Source organism: Mauremys reevesii, linkage group 2 (assembly GCF_016161935.1).
Source record: "Mauremys reevesii isolate NIE-2019 linkage group 2, ASM1616193v1, whole genome shotgun sequence".
Lineage (NCBI taxonomy): Eukaryota > Metazoa > Chordata > Testudines > Geoemydidae > Mauremys > Mauremys reevesii.
The window spans coordinates 269,599,517-269,622,101 of record NC_052624.1 but is presented as its reverse complement, the minus strand read 5'-3'; the positions used below and the strand labels follow the sequence as shown (position 1 = coordinate 269,622,101).

General features: G+C 45.1%; 1 protein-coding gene and 1 long non-coding RNA gene across 7 annotated transcripts in view; one reads left to right on the top strand and one right to left on the bottom strand.

The window, feature by feature from the left end:
- The window catches only part of CYRIB (CYFIP related Rac1 interactor B), a 140,662-nt gene that overhangs the window by 766 nt on the left and 117,311 nt on the right, over window positions 1-22,585 (top strand). The window lies entirely within an intron of this gene.
- On the bottom strand, window positions 1,184-22,058 carry LOC120397003. The gene is made up of 4 exons (XR_005593614.1): window positions 21,846-22,058; window positions 6,595-6,628; window positions 5,323-5,458; window positions 1,184-4,002 (listed from the first exon to the last, which is right to left on the bottom strand). It is a non-coding gene; the product is annotated as an uncharacterized LOC120397003 (long non-coding RNA).

Here is a 22,585-nt window from a genome sequence, read left to right as displayed (position 1 = left end):
TGCGGCTCTGTGCCGATCGCTTGCAGCGCGGGCAGGGAGGGAGGGAGCTGCTCGGTGTGGGGAAGGATTATTTATAGGGCTGGCATTTTGCAGGGATGTGATGGTGCTTCATCTGTCTAAATAAGGTGCAAGGAGAAAGCAAGTCTCCCCGCACCCCGCCAGATGTGCGTTTATAGATCCGCCTGTGTGTGCATGTGCGTCCTCCATACCCGTTACCGAGCCGCCCTACGGAGACGCGCCCCACACGATGCATATGCATGAAAAGCTTCACCTCTAGCGAGAAACAGCAACGGGAGAAGCCGAGCCAAGCACAATATTTTGCTCCTGGGTGGATGCGGTGAAAGAAGCAGGGGTGAGAATGTCCCTCCCCCACCCTGCGTTCCACATGCCTGTGCAGTGCACAGAGGGGCTGCCCATGGGGGGCCAGCGGGTAGTGGCTTGGGATCAAACCCAGCCCCAGACGCAATCCGTCTGACAGGGGCGGGCTGTATCTCAGCTGAGGGCCAAGAGTAGGATTCCGCCCTAGGTGTGTGTGAAGATGGCCTGGGGATGAGCGTGGGACTCGCCCACCTAAGGGCTATTTCCAGTGCTGGGTCTATTGTGGTGGGCGAAATCACTGGTTTGTTTAATCGAGGTGTCGTTTGGGGCTGGAAAGCAACAGCTACACCCTTGAGGAACTGGGGTGTGGAGTGGGGGGGGTTAGATCTTTGAACTCTCCTACTTCCTCGTAGTGTTAAGCACCCGCCTGTCTTAAAGGGAGACTTCCTCTTTCAGCTTTAAAAAAACGTTTATTTCAGGTTTGTGTGAGAAAGAGATGGGGGGTGGTTCTGTTTTTAACACTGTCCTACAAACCTCTCTGCTAAGTACTCCACATACCATGATATTGGGGGGGGTGGGGGGATACTTTGAATGTGGGGCCGCTTCCACCAAAACCCATCACCTTCAGGAAATGTTGCTTAGCAGGAATGAGGGCTTCTGCTCCGTCCCTCACTCCTAGTCCTAGATTGGCTATAATGGAGATAAAAGGAAGTGTTCCTTCGATAACTGGCTTCTGAGTTCTAGCCCCCATGTGGGGGAGCAGGGACAACTGGTGATGAGGGAAAGGGATCATAGTCAAGTGGCTTAAGTGCAAAGGATGCAGGCCGGGGTCTATTATGGTGCTTGTTTTAATTCTCTGGTTCACACTGGGGGTGGGGTGGGGAGGGAAGGAAGAGGTTTTGCAAATGTCAGAGTGGTGGAAATTCCACACAGGGAAAACCCAGGACACTTTTATCTCTAGCTGTTAGGTTGATGTGGAAAGGTTTTCTTTTTATGGCACTGGCATGACTCCCTCCTCCTCTTAAAAAGAGACAAACAAGCAGCCCCTGGGCTTGCGTGGTGATCTTTCTCTTACACTTGGCACTTGAGTTCAGAATTTCTCTATTCTGTTGGAAGAGTAGGGAAGCTCCTGGGTTCAGGACTCTTGGGGATTCCTGGCTTTGCTGCTGCTTTCCTGTGCCTGGGCAAGTCACAGTTCCTGGCTGCAACATGGGCTCAGATCTACCCACGGCACTGGGGTGTTCATGCAGTTTTATTAACCCAGTCGTATTCCAGCACCATTTTTTAGCAGAGGATTTCAAAGCCCATTAACTTAGCTAGAGTGGGGGACACCATGACCTGTTGAAATGTCCATGTGGAGAGCTATATTTTTCATTGCAAAAGTCCCAGAGTTTTCTGGGGGCAAAGGCAGATGATGTGCAGGAGGTTGAGTAGGATTATGGCAAATGATGCATAAAACAAAGTAATCAAACCAGTAGATTTCCTTTTTGTTGGAGCAGTAAGGAAAGGTGCCTCAGTCAGAGCTCTTTGGAAATGTGATCTCAGACACGTTTGTTTGAAACTCTCAAAACTGGCAAGTGAAGACCAGGACAAGAATGGCTTGGAGCTTCTCAGAGGAATTGGGGCAGAGTTAGGGAAAGAAAGGGGTTTGCTGCATTCAATTCAACTGATTTTTTTGTAGAGCTTCTTTACAAAATGCTGAGCCCTTGCTGCCTGCACTCGATGGAGATGGCAAAAAAGCAAGTTCATAAATACGCAAATAATCAATCAAAAGGTTTGTTTACAATAAAGGGATTTTCTTCTCCCTGCCTTGGGCTTAAAATAACCATACAAATCAATAGCCCACAATCCTTAGCTTGTTGATCAAGCAATAAAATAAGGTACAAAGAATGGAAAGCTCAGCCATTGGCACTAGAGTGGATTTGATGGGGACTGCTCATGGCTCAAAGAAGTAAATTACAAAGAAGGGAGTGGCTGGACCCATCCATTTGCAGATCCCTGGGGCCTGATTCTCCTCTTACACCTGTTTTACACTAATGTGTTTCCACTGAAGTCAGTGGAGTTACCCTGACTTACACCAGAGGACATGACAGAAGAATCGGACTAAAAGGACCTTCAGTGGAAATAGGACTTAAAGAGGCATAGTCTTCTATGGGGAAGATGTCCTAGTGGTCTAAGCATAGGATTGGGAGGCAGGAATTTGAGTTATGCTTTTAAACCTTGATAGTGACTCCCTCTGTGACCTTAAGGTCACTTGGCTTGTCTGCCTCAGTTTCCCCACTTGTAAAATGGGATTAATTCTGTTTACCTACCGGACAGATGTGGTTGTGGAGATCAGCTAGTTAATGTTTGTAAAGTGAATTGAAGATGAAAAGTAATAAGGTTAGAACTCTGGTATCTCTTGTGTACTATTCATGTTCTTCCCTTGCAAATAAAGATAATCACGGCAAATGTCAGTCCCAAGGAAACACCAGTGAGTGGATAATGTTCCTAGTTTCAGTCACTGCGATTTCCAGTAAGTCCCAGTTTGAAGCCCAGCATTATTAATTGATGATTCAAAAGACTGCCATTTGTCAGTTAGTAGGAGTTGCAGGCTAATGTTTCATCAGGCATGCATGGGTGTGTGCATGCTCCTTGGAGGCTGTTTGTGATTCTCCAAGTATCAGACTGAAGTGACTGACATGATGTTGGAGGGCCATTTTATTACTGACTGATCTGGATAAATTTCCTTTGAATAAAAGCAGATTATCCCCTTATGTTACAGCAGATGCCGGGTTTGAGACCTTTCAATCTTTGTTATTATTAATGCAAATCTTGCACCTGTTATTGGCTAACCCATCTAGAAGTTCAGCCTGAGAGCCAAAAATGTATTGGACTGGCCTGTGAGAAGAAAAGCACTTCTGCTTTTGAGGCTTTGTACTTCCCTGTCTGAGAAGGGACAGCAGCAGGGTGTGAGCTGCAAGCACGACTTCTGTATGCAAAAGCCACCTCTCTTTCTTAAGGAAGAAGCTACAGTGCATTTCAAAAGGAATGGTGGTGAAATACAGAGGATATTAACAAAATAATTATAGCTAGTTGATTTGCCTGGTTTGTGGTTAGAACTTCATATTCTGATTCCCAGCTTGTCCAGGGAATAAATGAGTTATCTATAAATGGATCATTCTTTTAAAGTCCCTTTTTAAAAAGACAAGAGGAATAGGGCTTGTGTTTGCCATGTCATCAGTTGCCTGATAGGAATAGGAAACATCAAATGGTATCTGCTTTCATCACAGCAGGATCACTAACCCTGTATTTTTTTTGGTCTAAGAGGAAATAAATTCTGAAGGGATCTGGGATTTGATTACCATGTTGGTTTGGACCGGATAGTCCATCTGGTCTGCTATTTGAGTGGCCAGTACCAAGTTTTATAGAGGAAGGTGCAAGAAGCCTTTCAAGTAGGTAGTTGTGCAGTGGGAACAGTGAAATGTCTATTATGCAGATTCTCCAGTTTCAGGAGAGAGAAGTAATCGCAGCTCTGGGGTGTGTTACTCAAACAGGCATGCCAACGAGTTCGCTGGGTCCAGTAGAAACAGGATCAGGCTCGCGACCAGTAAGCACCTTTTAAAACGTTGCTGATACGGTCTAGAGTATGTTTCTTTAGACAAGATCCTTACATTGCTTGGTAAGGAGCACGTAATGGATTTTCTATAATACAAACAGCACAATTAATAAGGCTTAGACATGGGAAGACTTGAGAAAAAACAATTAGGCCTTACTGCTGTGCCTCTAAATATGAACAGGCCAGATAGAGATGTAAGAGGTTTAGCTAGAGCGGCTGATTAGAAGTTTAATTCAATTTGCAACGTGTAGAAAGGCCATAGTCACTCTAATGAACTGTTATTTCTTCTTAGTGAAAGTTACTGTAGGATAAATGGCAGATACCAAGTTATTTGAGGCCCAAACAAGGTATTTCTTGTGCTTTTGTTTTGGGAGAGTGTAAGGGAGAATTTCTTGCTAAAGTGCATGGAACTCTGGTAGGGTCAGATCCACAGCTGGATAAGTCATCCTAGCTCCAGTGAAATTCTAAATGGAAATTCTCTCTTTTCATGTTTGGGAGACTCTAAGGACCTGAAGTCTGGGGAAGGGAGGGGTCTCAGTACCTTGCAGCAGCCTGGCCTAGCACTGCAGCGGGTATGTAACAAAATGCATCTCTTCTCTCACTTCACCAGAGTGGGGGGGAGAGTTCGTTCTGTTTGTCTACAAATATCACTAAACATCTGATTAGATATTATAGGTTGGATTATCAGTTGCTGTAAACTGGCCTAGCTCCAGTGGCCAAGATTGGCCCCCTTTCCACATGAGTAACACATCACTGGAGCTGTGATAGCTTCATTGGAGCTAGGCCAACCAGCTGAGGATCTTTCCCATCATGCCCTGTCACTGTGTCTCAACCCTGACCTAGAAAGGCCTAACTTTAGAGGTGCAAAGCTAATTCAGGCTCTGTGCCGTATCTGTCTCATCATCGAATGTGTAGGTTTCCTATGGCACTCATCACTACAGTGTCCAAGCACAGTCCTTTGCTGAGGAAGCGCCAAGTGTGGTGGTGGCTTCTGTAATGGAGACATACAGCTCCACTAGGACTGAACTGAGATGACCAACTCATAGATGCCTCATTCTTTAACTCCACAGAGGCACAATTCTGGGCCTTAGGACTGCTTCAGAATGCTGGAAAACGTATACTGACAATACCTATGTATTAGAAATTGCCGGAGCAGGAATTTGGATTCAGCAATATGAGCCTTTGTCTGCCAGTGGAAAAGGAGTGTCCTTGCCTTAGCGTCTTCTGTGCAAAGTGAAATCTGAAAATTATCCTGGTAGTACAAACCTATCTTAAACCCCTCTCATCTGAGATCCTTTATGAGGCGTAGCATAAGCTAATTTTGCCTTAGCCCTAGAGCTTGCGGCACCAATCTTTGTGGTACATACTCTTATACTCACCCTTTATTTAAATATGAAAGTTCTCACCCTTCTAGGATCTTTCCACCCAAGAGATGCTGAAGGATCCTTGTAGGATCGGGCATGTGTTTAATACATCACTGTGGCTCCTGTTCCCACTGGCTCCCTTGGTTTGATGAAGTTTGTATTGAATTGTGCTGCATTTCTAACAAAACAAACAAAAAAAGTGTATCAACCCATCTTACTTGCAAAAGTACTGCAACAAATCTCTCCTTCTTGTCTATCTACATTGTATTTATTACCATAGTACCTAATGTGCAAGCTCTCCTTTATTTTTCAAAGTTTGCTGCCTAGACAAGGGAGGATATAAAATCTACTAGCTAGGGTAGAAAACTGAGAATCAGGACTCCTGGGTTCTCTTCCTGGCTCTTATTGAGAAAGTCTCAGTAAGAGTAAAGCTCAGCCAGACTTGGAAGAACTCAGAATCCACCTGGCTCTCACACCATTAGACTGCAACCCTCTGTATTTAAGAAATAATATAGATGCTAGAGGTATTATGGAAACCTAATCTGCAACCTAATTTGTTGTAATTCCACAAAGAACCTGTCAGCAATAATCACTGTAACCCTGGAAGCTAAGATGCACTCGATGCCTCCAAAATACTTATGTCAGTTATAGTAACTGCCAAGGGGACTGTGTGAAAAGTTGGAATCACTCACAGCAAAAAGTGGGGACCAATATACAAACAATTCTCAGTCCATTGTAATCAGAATACATAAAAACTACTTGCAAGACTTTTAAAATTTTATCAGCATTAGTAGGTCTAAAAATTAACCCCTCTTGCCAATGGTCCCATCAGAAAGGACTTGCTTTTCAGCCTCAATTCTGTGTAATTCAAACCAGTCATGCTAAATAAAGCCACACACGATCTTCTGAGTGCAGTTAATGGACAGTAATTCATGCACTGTTTGTGGCAGTAGCAAAGGCATGTTTTAAAAAGGAACACCATTAACTTCTTACCCACACTGGTCAGCAGTTACTAATATTAGTCAACCCATTTGACCTTAGTGGGACAACTGTGGGAGAAACTGACCACTTTCAATCTGAGTTTCTGAGCTACACGTTGTCTAAATGGGACCATGTCAGTCAACTTGTGTCCCATCAATCTTGACTGTGGGCCTTTAAGGGAAAAAACCCATTGATTTCATCAACCTATAGTGGTGATTTTCAACGTGTGGTCCACAGACCCTTGGGGTCCACAGACTCTATGATTTCTAAAGGGGTCTATACCTTCACATTTTTTAGGGGTCCGCAAATGAAAAAAGGTTGAAAACCACTGACCTCCAGTAAGCCTTACTGCTGCACGGCCCAGGAGCTGTGAACCCAGAAAGGGAAGGAAGTTTTTAGTGACTGAAATACAGAGAATAATAAAGTCAGATGAACTGGAAGTCATGTCCTAAATTCGTAACATTGCCATGTCTGATGGTAAGACATCTCAACTGAGGAACTACTGACTTATCAAAAATTGACAGCAGAGTTGGACTTCCTGTTTCACTGCTCTGGAAATACAGAACACTTCCTCTTTGCACTAGTTATTTTAAACTGCTTTATTTGAAGGTACAAAATTATAACTTCTGGGAATGTGCAGATTATTAAAGCACTGCTGAGCAATTGCTTCCACAGTTAGATGGATGCTTGGTAGTAGGTTGCCTAGGACATTAAAGGACTTCTGTTGTCAAGGGAGTAACCTGAAATCCAGTGAGATCTGTATCTTTGCAAAAAGTTTCAGAAGGCCTGGCAGTGTCTAGATGCTCCTTTTTATATCTTTCCTCAAATCTATGCTTCTTAGAGGTCTCTGGATTTTTACCCCCTCCCACCGACACACACAGAGATGGCTCTCCTATATATCTGTCCTTCAGCCTCCATGGCCTTGCATCGCTATCACATCCTTCCAGCTGGAGAGTGGTGGACATTTTCTCTAGAGTCTCAGGGCTGTTCCTTAACTCCAACAGAATAACTGGAGGCCATTGCCAGACCTCAAAGCTTTATTACTAACTCCACAGGATACTTGTATTAAGAGAGCTCTGGGGACAAAGATTCCTAGAATCGTGTCCTCTAACATGGCACAGAGAAGCCCAAGAGCAGGACTCTAAGAACTAATAACCTGAAAGTCAACCAAAAAACAAACTTGGTAGGTAACGTTAGTTTCGTTCAGCCATGCCATCGCAGATCCTCCACCTCTGGGAGTTTTCCTTATATCCCCAACCTGCCTACAGAAGTTACAGGTCACTTGGAAATCAAGTTAAACAATATCTTAAAGCCCTTTTGAAAAGTTTGCACAGAGGGCTGGCTTCTCTATCATGATGTTCACATTGATGCCCTTTCTTATAATGAGAGAGAGAGAGAAGACTCTAGTTCAGGTGTAGACAGTCTATCACGAACACCCAACTTACTGTTCTTGCAACAGTAAACTATTTAGGCAATGTAAAATACTTTTGGGCCTACTCTGGTTTCCACTCCAGTTCTGGTAATGCCATTTTGATGACATACAGTCACTGTAACCAAGGGGAAGAATTTCTGTGGTGCAAGCGTATGCAGCCCTAGATTGCCCTCCTCGCAGCCTTTGGCTTTTTTTGCTCCATAAGCAGCCATAAACTAGAGCAGCTTCGCAGGTGGCTCTAACTTATGCTGGGGGCTGCACTGGCCTCCAGCCAGCCCAGAATTCATGTTGTGCAAAGGTGGCTTTAAAGCCATCTTTTGGCCTTCCTCCCACTAGGCTGTGCCTTCTGCACTGTGCCTCAGGAAGGTGTAGCACCAAATTCATCCCTCCCTTTGCAGCCAACAGGTGGAGGAGCTCTTCTTCTGTGCACTCCTGATGACGTAGAGCCATTTTAACCCCTACTGTAATTCCCTGGGAGACAATAGAGTTATGTCAGGGATGAATTTGTAATTCATAGCACACAACTCCAGGTCAGGGCTGAAACACGATGGTAGGGAGGATGCTGTGTCCTTTGCCAGCATATATAGGAGTGGGGGTGTTAGTTTTCAGAGCTGTGGGTCTGGAACTTTTCACCAGCATGACGTTAAAAAAGTAAATCACAGAACCAAGCTTGTTTCCTCAAACCCTTTGCCACTAACAAAACTGAATGAGGCCAGAAGCTGCTGTTTTGTGTTTGCAGATGACTCCTGAGGCAGCTTGCTCCCTCTAAAGGTCTGGCCGTGTCCCCAAAATATGATCTATTGTCCATTAGTAGGTTCATCTGGCACTCTGGTTTTGTTGAGGCCTCAAGAAATATTTACTGTAAGGAGCAACGTTCTCTCTTTAATATGTTCCATATATCACAAATATCAACAGGCAATTGCCAAAGACAATTTATCAAATTAGAACATTAGTAGGATTCCCTATGAATGAACAAGCTATTCAAATATCTATTTAAGGATTGGAACCAAGTATCTTTGCTGTGGTTGCTGGCTTGAAATTAATTTCTGTTCGAGGTGGGTTTCAAACACCATGAAAACTTCCGGCTGAAGAAGGGAAGGAGACCCACCCTGAGATTTTGGGGGGAGGGGTTAGTTCAGGTCCACCTCCAGTTTTTCTGTTTATGTAATTAGTGTTTACCAGATAAATTTGTATGTATAAAATATATAAATATTTTAGCTGCACTAAGATTTATGTATTGCTGTGGCTCTTAGGAGCCCCAGTCATGGACCAGGTCCCTATCGTGCTAGGTGCTGTACAAATAGCAAAAAGATGGGCCTTACATCTAATTTACTTGGTGTGCTGTATTACCAGACCTAGCCACCCACACTAGTTTGCGCTCTTCGTTTATATTCAGATTGAAAATGCTTTTTGGCGTTGACTGCTAGTATGTGTGTCTTACGACTGGACTCTTCTGATCTCTCGTGCAAACAATACAACAGCAAGACTGTTTCTCTCCATAGACTCTCATGGTAGCTCAGTCGCTCCTAGGGGACAAGGGAGGAGAACGGGGATGCCTGAAAGGGAAGAATTTGCTCAAGTGAACACGTTGAATATAATGGGCCTGATTCTGCAGATCCATCATGTATAATGGACCTGATTCTGCAATCCTTGGACCTCAATGGGAGTTTTGAATGCACAGGGAATGTAGGATTCAGCCCAGTGTTCCCTACTTTGTCCAGAGCTGCTGGAGAGAGTGCGCTGTCAAAGGCAGCAAAGAGAAACTTTAGGTTGCCCCATGGATTTTTGTATAGCATGTTGCCTAGTGGTTGTGGACTTTGTGGTGTTTCTAGGTTCTCATTTTCTTAGGGATTCACTGCCTCTGAATCGTTTACATAGTGCACAGGCTGTTGGGTCTTCCCCTTCCACTTATCTCTAGCAGGCATGATCCTATGTGCACAATGCAAGGAAAGTACCATTCTCAGTCAATGTCTGAGTTAATGCAACTTCCTCTTATGATTCTAAGCAATGCAAATCCTTCTTATGTATTCCCATGGGGGAAGGGAAGAGCCGCCTTTGCAACATTAATGACAGAGAGGAACCTGAAGTGGCTTTGGCTCTAGCAGCTGCATGTGGTTCACGACAAGTCATTACACTCCACCTGATGTGCTAAAATTCAGCACGTATCATTGTCTGAACTCTTGGGACAGAGCATTGGCACCAGCAGCAGAGGACATTCAGGCAACATCTTCTCAGAAACAGCAGGTCAGAAGCCTACGCTTCAGTGGACTGGGCTGATCCATTTCCTGTGAGTCTCTGTTGTCCCCATGCGTTAACTGACAGCGGGAGCTCTTTTTTAATGGTAGTATAATAGGCAATATGTAGTAAGGCTTGCTCTGTTGCCATATCCCTGCCTCCTGGCTAACTTTTTTTCACTAACTTCCAATCTTCTAGAGATACTTGAATGACTTTCTGCTCAGAAATGCTTGCATGATGGTTCAAAAAGCAGACTTTGATATAGGTGCTGGGAACTAGGAGTGCTGCTTCACCCCCTGGCTTGAAGTGGTTTCCATTATAGAGAGGGTTTACAGTTTGGTTCAATGGCTCTCCACACCCCCACTATACAAATTGTTCCAGCACCCCTGGCCTATTAAATTTTTTTAAGGGAGTAGCAACATTTGTGGCTGGATATTTTTCTGATATTCTTGAAAAGGCCATTTCACTTCTCACTACAAGTACAGTGCAAATTATTAAAGAGCAAGAATTCCTACCTCCAACCCCCACAAAACATTATGGTTCATTTGCAGCACTGGACACAATTCTTATAACAAAGTTCTAAGGTTTGTTTTTAGACCAGTGGAATTAAATGTAAACTGTTGAATCACTATCTGAAAGTAAATCTGAAGAGAATTCAAATGATAAACAATCATAGTATTAAGAACTCTTCCCACATCTATATTGTATAAGTGTACCTAAGCCCATTGTACTCAGAACTTACTGAGTGGGTCAGAGTCGAAACATGCAAGGACTTACCACACTCAACTCACCTTTTATTCAATGGGAGTTGAGGGAAGCTTGGCACGTCAAGGGCTTGCTCTCTAATAGAATATACAGTAAAACTGGGCCACGTTGTCTCTGCCATGTGCTGTGAAGGAGCCGTTAACTGAAATGCAGGTATGAAAATGCACCTGAATTCAGGGCTGGTAGCAGCAGATTCCATGAATCTGCATCCCCTACCTAGTATTGGAGGAATCTGAGATCCAGAAATAAAAGGGCTTGGTGCTAGATTGAGCCCATCAAGCTATCCTACCTGGTGCTGCAGGCCATGTGCCCCAGCTTTCTTCCTCAGTGGTCTTTTGTCACCTCTATAGAGTGCCTCCATGGGTATTTGTTATATGTTGCTTCTGGTCTCCTCTAGCAGACCTGGAATGTGGTTAGATTCATGCAGCATGTAGCATTTGGGGGATTTAGGATTTGCAGAACTGTGTGTATGTATAACACACGATCTTGTTTTGCAGACCACATCCCCTTTCCTTCACTTACTGAGACCCAGTAGGCATGGGCTTGGATGCCATTTGTGGGTGCTAAGTTTGGAGATAAGTTCTTTGTCAGGTTCCCCATGTTCTCCTAAGGAAGGTAGTGAAGAAGGGTTAAAATAGAGTGCCTTAAAATGTAGTTATTTTATTTAATTAAGTGCTGGCAAGAAATCTAAAGTCAGACTGGCAGCCCTGGAAACAGAAGTGTTCTGGCAACATCTCAGCCACTGCAAGGTACCTCACTACACCCTACCAGTGTACCTCTACCCTAGACCTCCTATGTGGTTCATTCAGTCTCTGTCTATCATGTTTTATTCCTTTCTGCTGATCCTCCCAGTGAGGATATTGGTGGCTTTGTGACGTGGATCCCTGTCCATTAGGAATTCCACTCTCGTGCCACATAGACCACCAAAAACTAGATGCTTAATGGCTTCCAATCACTATTGGACTGGATATGAACTGATGACCTAGAGGAGAATAGCAATGAGGCATCTGCTCCTCAGACATGGATTTGTCTCATTTTCCAAAGCACTGATGACTTGCACTTTCATGGTGCTTTCATTCCCTTAGGAAATCCCTTGGGTTGATATCAAATAGATGGTTATTTTTGGATTCTGTCCCAAATAGTGTTGTGCTCTAATTTACTGTACTCTAATCCCCACATATCAATGAATAGGTCATCAGACAGTAGTAAAGATCCAAAAAGCTTTATTGAAGGGGAAACAGAGTAGTTCCGTGTATTGTTCTGGAGCCAAGTAAAGCTAATAGCCAAGTAAAGCTAAATTTTTGCTTTTAAAGGTAAAAGTGTAAAATATTTAACTCTGGATTGACGGCAACATTCAGTGGCTACACTTGTCAGGTAAAGCATAGCAATAGTTAACTTTGCTTCAAAGTGAGAGATGCAGTTCCCAAGCTGTGTAGTAAACATCTTTAAATAGAACAAAAATCTTTGAGTTGCTAAGGGCCTATATTAATTTTTCTCCTTTTGTACTGGGAAAGGAACATTATACACACAACTGTAATTCTGAATCCATTTATTTTAAAGCTCCGTGTATGCCTTTTTTTTTTCTCATCAGTCTTTAGAAATCAGTCTTTGGACGGGTTGATTGGTCATTAATTCCCCTAACAGAATTTGCCAAGTGCTATTTCAGATTATTCACTAATATTTGCAGTAAAGTCTCTATCTGAAGTCAGTTACAAATTCTTAGGATTAAGATATGTCATCATGCAATTAAAGATTACATGATAATGCATATACACAGAGCCAACACTGTTGCAGAGGGGAAGTTGCTGGATTCTATTATACCTCATGCTTTGTCAGCAAAATATTCACCAACGGTTGGACTGCATAAATTTTATTACGAGTGATTAAAAAACCCCAGAAAGGATGCAGCATAATTTTTCATCTCTTACATGGAGTTTATAGACGGATCAGAAAAATCTTCTCTTCTATTAAATATACTTTTAAGCTTTCCAAAAAATGGAATATTGGTGTCTATTTTAGTCACTTTTCTGACTGTAAACTTTAAAGGGCTGAATCTGATGCCAGATTTAAGTTTAGTATGCAGTAAAGATTTCAAAGACGTTATGCTCAAGTTCTGAAAGAAAGGGAAGATGGAGAAGTCTGACATCTCATCACACCACCTTTCTGCTATTCTCCCCTGATTGAGCAAAGCACTTTTGTAATGTCAAGCCTGTGCTCAAGTCCTTGGCTGAATCAGGCTGACTCTGTGTTCTGTCTGTCCTCCAGACACCTGGCAATGATCACATGACACAAAAAGGACCTGCTGCCATATTCCCTAAGCAGGTGAAATTCTTTTTGCCATCAGTGGGAGTTTTGCCTGTGATAGGAGTACAGGATTAGGCTATGTCTGTGCTTCTAGCTTGCTGGGTACCTTGGGACAGATAGTGAATAATACATACTTTTTTTATGTTAAAATCCAAATATACTATGTGGTGGTGGTTTGGGATTCCTTAATCTGCAGAAAAATGATACAATGATCTTGTGTTGAGAAGATAGTATGGTCTAATAGAAAATTGGGGGTTATTTTAAAAATCCCCTACACCAATTAATGGTATTCTTCAGATGGTGACCCTTAAGAGCACATTGATGTAAATTGCATTGAATATAGTGTGTATTTTAAAAATAGACACATAGCTGATGACACTGACTAATGTCTGTTAGGTTTTTTCCCCCACCATTTAGAAATTGTGTGTTCAACCCTGCTCAAATTATAAATGAAAATGTATTTGGATGTCACAAAACAGGTTTTGGTGAATCAATCCATCACTTTTACTTCTCTGAGCAGGACAGAGCCTATGTTAACATTGCAAAAACTGTTCTTAACATAGGTTAGCCAACCTGCATTGCGTTACTTGGGTTAAAGTAGCAGTGAAGACACAGCAATTCAGCTTTTAATTTGGTTTAGCAGCTTGAGTTAAAGGCTCCAGGAAATCTTAAGGCTGAACTCAAGCTGCTAAAGAGAGTTAAAAGCTGAGTTGCCCTGGCTTCACTGCTCTTTTAACTCAAAATAGCTAAAACAGGTTAGATAATCCGGTTAAGAGCAGGTTTTTTGGGGGGGATGGTGTGTGTGCATGTCACGGGGGGAGGAGGGGCAGTGTAGATGGAACCAAAGACCGGAATGGGGGAGTTTTCAGATTGGCGTCGAGGCACAGAAGCAGAATAGTGGCAGAAACAAGTCTCAATGTTGCAAAGTGCTGAGCACCCTCAGATCCCACTGAAGTTAATAGGAGTTGAGGGCACACAGCAGCTTGAAGAATCAGGCCCTTACATAATCCACTCAGTGGTTCTGAACCTATTTATCAATGTTTGTATTTACCAATACTACCTGTATGGCCCTGAGGATGTCACATGGGACACAGCTGTGTGCTGATTGGGCTGCAGCTTGAGAACCGCTGTTTTATGCCTATGTTACACCTGGCTTTGCCTATTATTGTTTTGGTTATATTTGTGCTTATATGCTGACTTTTAGACTCAGCACTAGAAAATATTTCTCCCCAGCCATTTAGCAGAGGTCCTTTAACTAAGTCACCTAGCTAGTCTACCATTGAAAAACAATGGTTTTGAATGCTCATGTGATCTAAAGATGATGTTACAGGTGAAACTGTAGAGGGGAAAACAGCTGAGCAGAATTAAAGTGATCCTCTGACTAGTCCCTGGAGGACAACTAGACGCAGTCAAAACAATTATGCATAAAATGATGTTCTAATAATTCTATTAATGGATGAAGTCAGCACCTAATTAAAAAAGCAACAACATTTCAGCGAAGGACATAATCAAATTAAAAGCTGATCTTACATTCCTGAGGCCAACACAACTCCCACTGAAATCAGTGGAGTTTGCCTGCATCAGGAGTGCAGGATTGGGTTTATAGAAATAATTTTCTTTTTCTGGTGGAGGGTAATTAGTCCTGTCTTTTTAAAATGTTGTCTCTTCCTTGCCTGTAACAGTGAATATATTCATTAGTTGGAATACTGTTGACTTAGACTATTGAAAGGGGGAGAGCGGATGGCTAAACATGAAAACTCACTACAGACACGCTATCTAGCTTTGGGTGAGGTCCTCGCTGTTGACCAAAGTTTACAGCTGAACTGACCAATGCAGAAGGGAGGGTCAAGTAAGATGCCTGAGGTCATGGAGGCCCTGATTCAGCAGTGCATTCCTATTCAACATCACACTTAAACATGTGCTTAAATCTAGTCACTTGCATGTGAGTTAAGCACCTGCTTGAGTGCTTTGCTGAACAGGGTATATTTAAGCACATGCTTAAAGAGTTTGGGGCTGTTGAAGTGAAAGGATTTTTGTGGGCTTGGCTTGAGTGGGCTTTGGATCACACCCTTGCTGATTGTGGCCAAAATGAATCACTGAGCCTGTGTTTGAATCTAGTCAAAGGTTCTGTAGTTCTGAATTCTTTCTAGCCACTGCTTCCTGATTTGGACAACACTGAATTGTCTAGAGCATCGTTTAAACTGGTTTCTCTTTCACTCTTCCACTTCGCTTTTGCTACCAATAGCTTTCAGAACACAGTGGCACATCCGATGAAGAATTACCCTCCAGTGCAATAATAATCTGTCCCCCCAGTTACTGGGGGAATTCTGCATTGTACTCAGCTCCACAAGCTAATCAAAGACTCGACATAGTGTACGGGATGTTGCTCTATTTTATAATGGGGACAAAGTACAATTAAATTAAAAGCTGCAGTTTCTCTTCTGACCTTCCTTTATCGTTATTTTACAGTCCTGTTTGTAGTGCAGTTTCAACACCTGCCAATTTTTGTCTACTGCTCTCCCCCACCACATACGAGCAGGCAGAAATGCAGAAGGCAGGCAGTGATGATATCACAACAAAGAAGCTGTATTGTTGTAATATCAACGTTCTCTCTGATCATGGGCCAACACCGTACCCACGGGTATCTCTTGACTTTCAGGAACTGTCCGCTAGCTGTGGATGTACTGTATTTGTTGTCCTAGGGCCTTGGCCACGCCAGACTTGGGAACTGCCCTAATCATTTGGTACAAGTAATTGTATAAAAGAAATGACTGATGCAATCAGCATAGTCTGGTGGTTAGAGTATGAGAGTGGCAGTCAGGATATCTGGGGTCTTTTCCCAATTTAGCCCTTGATTTGCTGGAGTAAATTGCTTAATTTCCCTGTGCCTCAATTTCTGCATCTGTCTTATGGAGATAACAGCCACTTTTTAAAAACAGCGTTTTGATATCCTGGGGTGAATGGCTACACACAATGTCAAGTACTGTTATTGTATTGGGGAAAACCCTACAGGCATTCTTGTAAGCATAGGACAATCTGACCTTGGCATTTTGTTTTGTCTCTACATGTTGAAATTTACATAGTTGATTCATGTTTTGTTACAAGTATTTATATTTCTGAAGAGGCAAGGTTGGCGAGGTAATATCTGTTATATTGCAGGATTTGTACTTGCTGAAATTAAATGTGTAAAGCCTTAAAGGACAGTACAGTCCGAAGGCAACTACTTCAGTAGTCTCCCAAGCGTTAGACACGGTGACTGGAGCAGAGAAATCTGAAAGTGGGAAAACATAACCTTAGTTTTATTTGTAGCAGAAAGGTGATATGCACTGTTCCCATATAACAAAGGATTGCTGCAAAAGCAACTGCTGTCTTTCATTCTTAAGATTTTACAGTAAAAAATTCTCTTAATGGAAAAAAAACCTCTGGATATGGGGAAAAGCCTGCTTTCCACACTGAGACATGTAATGGAAAACTTAATGGGCCCCCTGGATAAACACTACTAGACAATGCACCAGATTGTGATTGCTGTGTACAAATGACAAAAGAGAACTTCCTTTTTTCTTTATTATTATTATTTCTGACTTTCTCCCTTAGGCTGCCATTAAAATTAAAAGTAATAGAACGATTGTAACTGTTCATGGTGCCTGGCTCCCTTGGGCTCGGGACTTATTTTAAAAATGTATACAAGTTAATTATTAGTTTTGGGGAACATTTTAGAGCAGATTTGTGGTTTTACTAATTCACTGACAGATCTGTCTTCAGACTCCTACATTGGCGTTGTGCTGTACAATAAAATCCAACTTGGAGATGTTCCGGTGTATGAAGCAGCTGACAGCAACAATTGTCACCTACAATTTATGTGATACTAACTGGCAAGGGTGGTCTCGTCTTGGTCTCTGTTACTATTAGTCTAATAAGAAGCCGTTCAGAGGTATTTATACTAGAGGGGAACACTTGGAGTTAAGATCTGAGGCAAAATTAATGGTATTCAGAGCTTTTTTTGTAGTCATTAGTGGATACTTTCAAAAAGTAATCCCTAATGTTGAGTAATTCAGTTGAGTGCCCAGCTTGGGACACACGATTGTTACAGCTTCTGAGAACAGCAAACTCCAGTGGAAGTACTGTAATAAACCTTTCTATTGTTTCAGTAGGGCTCTTCTGTCAGCTCTGCTTACAATGTCCTCAATAGCCCAAGTCCTCAACCCTCAGTCAAGGTTATGTGCTCGTACGTGTGTTTAATGGGACAAAGTATCTGCACTATGAGGACAGGATCTGGTCATTTGATGACATGATACCATTCAACCATGATATTGCATGCAACCCAAACGGAAAGCATGATTCAGAGTCTCCTTGAAATTGATGGCTTGGACATCAGTGGGAGTAGGATTGGCACCTAAATATGAGGTTTTTAAAGGTTCTACAAGCGGTAGGATGAGACTGATCCATGAAAATCTGAGACTGAGTTGCGCATTTCAGGGTGGATGGTACCCATACCCCCTATCAGCCACCACTTTTATCAACTAGTTTAGAGAGAAAATGTCATAGGAGGGCAGCAGAGAACATTATGGGTTAAATTCTTAGGTTCATCCAAACTGCATGGAGGACAAATCAAATCCCTTCCACTTCCCTGATCTTGGTGCTGCTCAGTGAATCTCTTCTTTCTTGTGCTGTTTTAGAGCAGCCCGCCCTTGGCTCGTACATAGGCTTTTAGTAGCCATAAGGACCAAAAACAAAGCCCAGGATCAGCATAGCCCAGGGAGCATGCTCACTTCTCCTTTTATCTAATTATGCCTATTGCAGCAGGAGGTTGGATTTTGTGGCATGTTGGCTGTATGTCACTGGAGAATCACCCTTGCACTGGAGCAATCCTCCCTAGGCTGTTTGGACAGGTTTTGTGGTTGAAGTATGCCAAGCAGTGCACCATAAAGCAGCCACTCTGAGCCCAAAGATCCACTATAAATATATATTAAAGGTTTTAGTTTGCTCAGCACTGAGTCCACGTATCCATGCACAGCGCTAAGGGTGGAATCCATGAAGGGACTTGGGTATTGCAATGCTAACCGTCACGGTGCTAACTGTTAGGGCCCCAGAAAGTCACAGGAACAATATTGCGATCCACAAAGCTTGAGTTCAGCACCTAAACTCCCTGTACTCTGAGGACAGATGGGTGCCTTAGACTGCAATCCACAAAGCCAGCATGCTAGATGGGGAACTGCCTAACGTAGCCAATGGGAGACTCCAACCAGAGGTGTGTGCGCTAAGCCCTGCACCTCTCAGATAGGCATTTACATCTGGGCTGCAGGGAGGCACCTAGCTCTGCTAGTGCTCCATGAACTGGGGGAAGATAGGTGCTTGGTTATCTGAGGTCCATGAGGGACCTGAAACAAAACAGCTAGGGAGGGGCGAGGAGGCCCTCCTTTAGAACCTTTGACCTAGTAGGGTGCTCACACCCAGGATGTTGGAGACCCCCAGTTCAAGTCCCCTGCTCCTCCCGAGGAGGAAGAATTTGAACAGGGATCTGCCACCTCTCAGGTGATTGCCTCTCCACTAGGCTATAGAATAGTCTCTCTCAATTTCTCCTCTTCAAGTTGTTCTGCTTTAATTAAACAATGACATATTTAAATGGGCCAGAGAGAGAGCCTGGGGACAGAGGGCAGTCATTCTGCGTTTGTGTGAACTTGCCCGAGGGGCCCAATCCAGGAGGCATGCTCAGAGGCTGCCTACTAGATCAGGCCCCCACATGTGACTTGAGCAGCCAAATCTTACCTGGTTCGTGAATCGCTTAGGTGGGACATAGGTGCTCGGACACCTATTGTGAGGCAGCAGTGAGCCTGCTCAGGCAGAATAGAGGCACCTAGAGTGAGGCTGCAGTGTAGGTACCCAAAGGCCAAAATAAACTTGGGTGCAGAGTGAGGGTAGAGGCCTACAAGGTTAGGTGACAGCCAAGCAGTTTTGTGGCTTGCAGTGGTGCCTAAAAATGGGACTTAGGTGCCTAAGTACCTTTGTGGATCCCCCCGCCCTTAGTTCCTACCAGTCTGTATAGAAGCTTTGTTATAGTCTATCAGAGTATGGATAACAGCATGAGTGGACATATGCACTAGTCCTGCCAGAAGCAATGGTAATAATAAAGTGAGTACATGTCTATGATCTGAATCTCTGAGTTTTCTGTTCCTCACTCTCTTTACTAAAGTGGGGTTGAGGGGAACTCCATATTCATTACTATTGACAGTTCCAGCAATAAACGTGACTTCCTCTCTTTTGAAGAGGAAGTAGCTGAACCAGTTAAGCTTCCTGGTGGCTACACTCCTCTTAGCCTTTCAGTGTGGTTCCTCCAAAACAGGGGTGGGCAAACTTTTTGGCCTGAGGGCCACATCTGAGTATGGAAATTGTATGGCAGGCCATGAATGCTCACAAAATTGGGGGTTGGGGTGCGGGAGAGGGTCAGGGGTGCAGGCTCCGTACAGCATTTACCTCAAGCAGCTTCCAGAAGCAGCAGCATGTCCCCCTTCCGGCTCCTAAGCAGAGGCGCAGTCCGGAGGCTCTGCGCACTGCCCCGTCCACAGGCACTGCCCCTGCAGCTCCCATTGGGAGCTGTGGGGGCAGTGTGCAGAGCCCCCTGGCTGCCCCTATGCATAGGAGGTGGAGAGGGGATATGTTGCTGCTTCCAGGAGCCGTGCAGAGACCTGGCATGCACGGAGCGGGGCAAGCCTCCAACCCCACTCCCTGGCCGGAGCGAGGCAAGCCCCGGCCCCCACTCTTCAGCTGGAACTCAAGGGCAGGATTAAAATGTCTGAAGGGCCTGGTGTGGCCCCCGGGCCATAGTTTGCCCACCCCTGCTCTAAAACAAATCATCTCTGCCCATAGTGCTTCTTTTCATCTTAATGCTGTGTTTATGACTGCCCAAACCACTAAAACCTTAGAGCCAGCCACCTGCTTTCTCATTGCACTACACTTCTGTCCTTTTGCCCACCTGTCCTGATTTTCATACAGTTCCTGAATCACAGCACGGAAGCTAGCAGCCTTGAAATGATCATTGTTGAGACTCTTGGCATTAAAGGCAGCTTGCCTATTCTATTATGTGGCCACCACACTCTAGAGCTAGTAATGCAGCAATGTCAAATTTAAATAATAAAAGAGTGTTTGGCTTCAGAAGATGCAGCCGCTCTAAAGGCCAGTTAAGGCCTCTACGGAAACATTTTGAAAGAAATGTTTTACTTGGATATCAGAAAAAAATAAGATCTCTTCCCCTTTTGTGTGTGAATTCTTACTGAAGGCTGCTGCCCAGAAAACAGGATCTCTGTTTTGCTCATTTGCTCCTGCAGCTTAGCCTACATGTAAAGTCTCTTAATCCACAGTGTGTGACAACCTAACAATTTCCACAGTAACTGTGTCAAAAAAGGATGTTCATGACTCCAAACAAGGAACAATCCAGAAAAGAGCAAGTGAACTCCTAGGAGACAAAGAACTGGTTTTCACGCAAATAGTATTAAAGGGGTGTTTTTGTGTGGCTATGAAGGTTTTTACAAAGGCATTTAAGTTTTTAAAACAATTATAAAAAATCAAATAGTACATTTTAAAAAACTCTACTCACTATGTGCTTTGTAATTAACTGCAAGTAGACAGGTCGGTCACTGTGGCAGCAATTCTGCAACGGTACGCCTGCCCCCCCTCCCCCGCATGGGGCCCTGCCTGCACCGAGCTCATTGCAGGATTTAGGCCTTTTGCTCAGAGCTTGCAATCTGATTGATTTGGGAAGAAATTTTGTGTGATGCACAACTTCATTTTAATGAAGAATTTCAGGCCAGGACCCCAGACAGCATGGAGAATGGCATTTTGAAGAGCAACATAGTGTCCTCCACACAGCATGACCCATGTTAGGTCATGCTGCATGAATGATGCGGTATGAGGTCACACTGGGTATAGCTTGCATGCACCATATATACGAAGACATGCTGTGCGGAGCAAAATGGCATCTTCTGCCTACTAGAGATTACCACGACCCACGTCCGCTGACGGTGCGACTCCCAGTTTGGGAACTGCTGACTTAGGGCCATCAAAGGCAAAAGCTCTGCCTTTGGCTGATCTAGGCAGTGCTCAGGTGCCCCATAAAGGTAGGGTGACCAGAGAGCAAGTGTGAAAAATTGGGACGGGGGTGGGGGTAAGAGGATCCTATATAAGAAAAAGCCCCAAATAGCAGGACCGTTCCTATAAAATCAGGACATCTGGTCACCTTCCATAAAGCAGCAAGGCCTGGTTCTACAAGGTGCTGCCCAAGCAGGCACTAAACAGCACTGCAGTAACATCTGTCAGAGAGGCGGGGTGCTTGGTGCTGGGCTGCTCCTCATACGTCTGATTCCCCCCAGGGTCCTGCAGGGACGGGGAAGGTGGGCACCTTGCTGCCAAAGACTCCTTGCCCCTTTGAGCAAGTGTGGGACAAAGCTGGGGGCCTGCAGGCCTCATGTGAAACTCGCTGGGTGTGGTAGAAATCCTGCTACTTTCCTCACCTGGAAGCAGGCGTTGGGATGGTTGAACTGGGGTGATGGGGGAACTTCTCCTGGAAGAGGACCTGTCCCTAGGGCCCCGTCCCTTAGGGCCCTCCACAGCCCCAGAGTTGCCCCTCGGGCCTTCAGGCCGGTAGTTTAGGGCGTGAGGCTAAGGCTAATAGGAGGCAGCCTGTGGGTTTCCTCTGCAGCCGAAAATGGTGGCGCTGTGCCTTTAAGAGGTAGAACTGGTCTCCGTACCCGCCCGCCTCGCTTTCCAAACCAGTTCAGAGACCGAGATACGCAGAGTTTAGGCAGGTGCATGCGCATGCGCAACGTGTAGGTCACCGGCGCGCAGGCGCAATCACCTGCTTGCTGCCCCCCGGTACATCCGGGTCATTCGCACGCCCGCACGGTCTCCCTGGTGGTTGCAGCCTGTTCCCTGCGGCGGCCCGGTGCTGCCAAGATCGGTCCGTCCCCTCCGCGGGGGCTCCGGCTGCAGCGCTGCCTCGAGCCGAGCGGGGAGAGGCGGCTCCGGGTTCCACCCACGCCCGCGCTGGGGCGGCTCGGTGAGTGTCAGGGGCGGGCGGCTCGGCTCCCCCATCCCGTCCCGTCCTCAGTGACCCCGGCACCCGCCCCTCCCCCTCCAAGCGCCGCCACTCCTCCCGGGACCTGCGTCCTCCCCCGCCTCCTTCCGCTCCGCGATGATCAACCCCCCCGCCCCCACCGCCTGTCCCCACTGACCCCTTCCGGTGCCCGTCACCTCCCTGACCTCCCCCCACTGACCCTCTGTGCTCCCCGTACCCGTCACCTCCCTGACCTCCCCACTGACCCTCTGTGCTCCCCGTACCCGTCACCTCCGACCTCCCCACTGACCCTCTGTGCTCCCCGTACCCGTCACCTCCGACCTCCCCCCACTGACCCTCTCTGCTCCCCGTACCCGTCACCTCTCCGACCTCCCCCCACTGACCCTCTCTGCTCCCCGTACCCGTCACCTCCGACCTCCCCCCACTGACCCTCTGTGCTCCCCGTACCCGTCACCTCTCTGACCTCCCCTCCCTCCCCTCAGTCCCACCCCCCCACTGACCCTCTGTGCTCCCATGCCCGT